This window comes from Numida meleagris, chromosome 4 (genome assembly GCF_002078875.1).
Source record: "Numida meleagris isolate 19003 breed g44 Domestic line chromosome 4, NumMel1.0, whole genome shotgun sequence".
NCBI classification, from domain to species: Eukaryota; Metazoa; Chordata; class Aves; order Galliformes; family Numididae; genus Numida; species Numida meleagris.
Genome location: NC_034412.1, coordinates 70,604,925 through 70,610,756, shown reverse-complemented (window position 1 = coordinate 70,610,756; position 5,832 = coordinate 70,604,925).

Here is a 5,832-nt window from a genome sequence, read left to right as displayed (position 1 = left end):
TAGAAAACCTGCTTTAGTTTAATCTTAGGAATTTGTTTACCTTTTCTGGCCAAAGATTGGTTCATAATTTTCATTCAGAAACTCCAGTGTTTGCTATCAAATAGTTTTAAAGACAAGAATTTATTGTTCATTTTTGGCTTAGTGGATGGTACAATGAGAACAGACAAATTAGTAAGCTGAAAAAACACCATCTTCATTCCTGTGGCATATTTGAACAGTAAAATTCCTTATAAATGTCAGCTTACTGGAAGAGATCTCATTTCTGTCCTGTATACTAGATACGGGTTGTAAGCAACATTCAAAATCACTTGTTGATGGTTCTATTTTTGCAGTGTTTCAGTATTGCTCAGTATACTAAAATCACATGAAAACTGAGCCACATACAACTATTTCCAAACTGTAAGTGTCAGCACTGTATATGAAATTGATAACAGTCATTGTATCTTTCCAACTCAGTAGCCCAGGCATCAAAAGACCCAGCTGCATTTTGTTCAAATTCTAACCAGATTTGTAATGCACCTGTTAAATTCCTGCCCATTCAGAAACACAATAATTCCACTTCTGCCGAAATGAGCATTAAGAATACTAATATAGGTCAAGCAGTTTGCTATCAGTATGAACAAAAGCATAAATAACCCACAATTTGCATCCAAAATGAATGAATAGCTGCCATTGTATGATTTAAAACATTGTATGATTTAAAAATGATTTAAAAAGAAAGGAATGTTACAGCTGAGTTGCTTTTCTTGCCTCAGCTGTGACACTGAGGTTTAAGAACAACTGTGGAAGTGAGTGGAGCACTGGAAAGAACTGGAAAGAAGGACACAGAGGACTGGAAAACTGCGAGTCTGAATCAGAACAAAGAACGCTAAAACTCTTGGTGAAGTCTTTTGAGTTTTAGGAGCTGCATCTGAATGAGGTATATCATCTCTAGTTTCCCTCATCACCTGGGAACTCTAAAAAAAGGATTGATAAGACCCTGGTACCAAAGTGTGTAGAGTGAAATTTGCCATCATACATAGCCAATCTTTTCTATGACCAATGTGCAGATACAGTTAAAGTCTACTCTAAACTATTACTAGGCAGAACGTCTAAAGGGGATTGGGGCTGGTGTTTAGAATGTTGAGCTGTGGCTTGTTCATGGACTTCCTGAATGTTTGGGGACAAATAATTTATCTCCTCTGACTTGATGATTGTAAATATCTAAATGCAGGGAACAAAGTTTGTTTTTCAAAGAGAAGTAGATGCATTAGAGGCCTGCAAGTTCCTCCACCCAGGAAAGGGCAAGGATCTGCATCTGCTTTAGTAGTGCACTCTCTGTTTTCCCCTTCTTACCTTTACTTATCTCTGATACTGAAATTCTGTTAATACTCAAACATCCACCGAAGTGCATTTTTACCATATGCTTTAATTCAGATCAAAATATCAAAGTGCTACAGGAAAGTAATCTTTATTCTTAGCCACAGAGAGGAAATGCAAATGTTTGAAAATCACGTCCTTGTGGAATGTCTGCATCATTTTTTGCAGAGGCAAGAAATTTAAGTACTGAGGACTTTGTCCTGCAAGGAGACTGCCAATGAATAGTAATTAGTCCTTGTAAGATAAATAAATCCATCTCTCCTTCCTTGCATGCCAAATAGGATTTCATTGCTGCAGGATACTGGGACGTACCTCAGTGTCTGACAGTATGCCACCCTAACATCTGTAGTGTGTTGATGCCAACAGTCCTGAAACCCTTGTGTTTTTCTGTGTTTAAGGTAGTTAGGCACCAAAATATTTCATGTTGTTTAAGCTTGACATTGTTATCTCATTAAGAAACACTCTGTCCCTTTGTTCAAAAACAAAAGGAAACCCAACAAACAAACCAAACCAACCAAATAAAAAGAACCCCCCAAAACAAACAATCAAGTAACAACCTCAAAATCCATCCAAATTTCTTTAACTTCTGCTTCTGAAAACTGACATTGTAAACCAAGAGAGATGAAGGATGACACCAAAATAAAATTCAACAAAAAAACTGTGTCAAAGAAGGTGTTCTCAATCTGGTGGATAAAGACAAGTTTTTCTGTGTTCATCTTTCTTTCAAAACTTTTACTTAACTAGTTTTTACTTGATTTAAGTCAAAGCTAAAATATGTATGAAGTAAAACTTATCAGTGCATAGATTTTGCCAATTATTACTGTCACATTTCAGCTGATATCAGTGTTGTATTTGATCCATCCATGCATTTAGGGTCTGAATTATGTGTCCTGGAAAACAGTCAGTAGGTTTACTTGGTTAAAATATTATACAGAATAAGTAAGGAACTGGCACTTTAAGGAGTACTATATTTTCGTGTGGATTTATATACTATTGCTTTTCGTATTCATTTTTCAGTTAGTCTCTCTTTAACACCTTTACAGTTGTGTTTCACATCTATCTCTGACAGTGAATTAAGAAATTTCACTCTCTTGTGATCAGTTCTGCTTGCCTTACCTCTTGCAACATCCATATTGAAATCACAAAGACTTGTGCTAGTAAGGTGAAGGCCTGTAAAGCTTAGTTATAATACTTAAGTATTAACTAATAGTGCTTAGTACTTACACAACTTGATGCTTTATAATTTTCAAAGCACTGTACAAATGTTAACTAGTTAATCTCCACAGCAAATCTGCGTGGTAGGTTATTAAGGCCACACTGAAAATCTCCCACCATATGATCTTGCTTGCACACTAGGCATATGTGAAAAAATATCTGAAGTTATGTCACTGAAGTCATGAGAGTTTAATTTTAGTGGACCATAGCACCGTAACTTGCTCTGCTTTTAGTAAATTAGCTTTGCTTTCTTATACTTGGTATTGTGACCCAACACAGAATATTACCATGATTTTAAGGATATTTACTGTTATTAAAACTCCAGGAAACAAATAAGAAGCAGAGAATGTTATTTTTCATTCAAGAAATCAAGTTTCTAGTGCTAATGGTTGCAAAGAAAACAAAGGAAGCGTCTCAATATTGAAGCTCTCAGGAGAGTAAGTACCATTTTTGAGAATGTGAGTTTTATGTTATTGAGATTGACTATGAAGCCAAAGTATGATTGTACTTAGGGGAACTTAAGGCTTCAGAGACCCCATTTCATTTAGGAAATTGTATACATTCCTAGCTCAAATTTTCTTTGAATTTTCATATCCCAGAATAAAAGAATATGGAATAGTTACTGCTTTAGTTTCTGTCAGGCTAAAAATTTCCTATGAAGTAAAAATACCACTTTAACTTCCCAGTAATAATGTTAACTTTCTACATCTGATAATGTCACAAATGCCATTGATTCCTTTTTTTTTTTTTTTTTTTTTTTTTGTTAGCTCTACTGGAAAACTTTTTAAAAACATTATAATTTGAATGTAACTTTATTATCATGTGAAGACCAAATTCACCAAGCAAAGGTGTAAGTTATCAGCTTAAGACTGCTCCATTAAAAAAAAAGCTTCCAAAAAGTGAAAAGTCTTTCTAATACCTGGCTCAGAAAAGAAACAGTGGTTTTGGCTGGCAAGGCCTTATTACAAGAGAACCAGATGGCAACTGCAGTTTTCATCACCAATTAGAACAAAAGTTCCTCAGTTTTCCAGCATGTCTATAGAGTCGGTGCAGCATTATTTATATTCCCTTCAAGACATCAGGGAAATGAATGCCTTCCTCTTGCTTTCATCTCCAACTCTCTTCTCTGTAAAGCTGGTAATTTGAGAGCTGGTCCTTTGTAAGAAAGAATCTCTATGATATTGTGAAGACTGACCTCAATTTCTTATTTCCTTTCAGCTTCAGCATGGAAACTTCTATTTCCATACTTTTATACTGTTTTCTCCTGTCTTTGTTTTCCTTGCTTTTGTCTTCATTTGTTGTTTTTTTTTCACCTTTAGAGGGAAATGACAACCTTGGAAGGAATAATTAGAATTCTCTGTGACCCTAAGGTAAAAAGTGTTGCCTGATTCACTATTAAACTGCTTATCTAAGGGTAAGAGTTTCAGGCAGATCTGGCAAAGAGGAGTTTCCACATGAGCGATGACAAGGATGAGCAGAAAAGAGACCCTAGAAAGCAAAGGAATAAATGGATGAAACATAGGAGGAGAACTAATTAATTAGCCAGTCTCACATGCTTGCCACTACATAATTTCAAATGCTCCAAATGGAGCCTGGTGTTCTGCAGGCAAGCTCATAATTAAGTACAGAGTTGCAATGCGCACGCATGAGAGGGCTGAATTAAGGCTTCACAGGTAGCCTTCTGGCTTTCCCAACCTTTGGTCACTTAATTTCGTGACCTAAATCTTTTTTTAATACAGAAAAATTGTCTTTGATGAGGTCTTTTAATTGTTTAGAGAGGAGGAGTTGTTAAGGCGTGCAATTTATTATACAACTACAGATGCCTAGTACTTCAAAGGAAAAAGTGTTCTATTTTTATTCTGCATAAATTTGTAAATCATGCTGAGTCCATAATACCTGTGTGGTTGTTTATTTTTTTTGTTGTTGTTTTTTTCTCCTAAAGCCCATTAAGCTACATGGTTAGCATGTAATTCAAATGCATCAGAAGCAGGAAGTCCGCCAGAGTTTATAGGACCAGTAGATAATCTTGGCTGTAGAATGCCCAGAAAAGATTAGGTCCTAAGGGAAAGGATGAGTGAATTCACTATGGAGTTTTAGAAGAGTCTACATCAGAATCTTTTTCTAAGAGGCAGTTTTTTCAAGCTGAATAGATTTTAAAACAAGTCAGTAATGGTGTCGATACATAACTTGGACCAGATGGTATTCACGCTTTAGTGATTTTTTAGGAAACTTAGGTATGAAGTCACTGGAGGTGCTGAACTATGTGGCCTTTTCCTGGGATCAGCTTTGGTACCTGAGGACAGAAATGCAGCAAATATAATGGCATCTTGCAAAAAAAAAAAAAAATAAATAAGAGGTCTCTGAGAGCACTGGGGAATATCAGATCAGACCCTAGTTACCCCAGTTTGTTTGTACCAGCCAATTAGCTGACATTGCATTACAAGACAAAATTAGCAGATGCATGTGGAAGAACAGAGTAACAGGATACATGTCAGCACAATCTTTGTAAAGCTCAGTTGCGTCTTATATATCAGTCAAAGCTCTTTGAAGAAGTTAAGAAGGTTAACTGTGATTTAGCCAATAGCCCTGACTGTTGGATGTCTTCATAATAAAGATCAAGAGCTTCAGCATTTCTCCAAGGCTTTGATATATTTAACAGGATATTAACTTCATATGTCTCCAGTGTAGTTTTTCTCAGCCTGTTCTTCTTTTCCAGTATTACTGTTGTTTTTTGCTTTAGGTGGGCTTGTCAGACTAAAACCAATGCATGTTCTTGAGTTACTTCAGCAGTTTTGAAAATCCTATTGATACACAGTCATGTTCCTACTATTCCCCTTTAATCCTGTCTCCAGGTACCTTCAAAGCTGATTTGAGGCCACGCAGAACATTTAATAGTTCAACACCTTCAGAGCCATCAGTGTGACGCTGTGCTGAGTTCTGTGCCTGTAGCATGAGCTCGTGGTGCTTTTTCATGCTTCTCCATGTATTTATCTGTAACCTCATATGTAAATTATAAGCTCCTGGGTCAGGACGATCTAATATCCTGTGTTTATGCAGCACCAAAACTATTGGGTCCCCGTTCACTATTCTGATGAATATAGCTAAACGTGTGAAAGTATAGAAACAACCTGCCATTTTCTGGCTCCCATCACAAGCACTGGGAGGATACTCGTGCTGCAAAACCTGGCAGGCACCCAAAAAGGTCAGTGCGAGCTTAACCTTTAAACGAGGGTTAATACCCCCTCCTCCCTGGAAGCT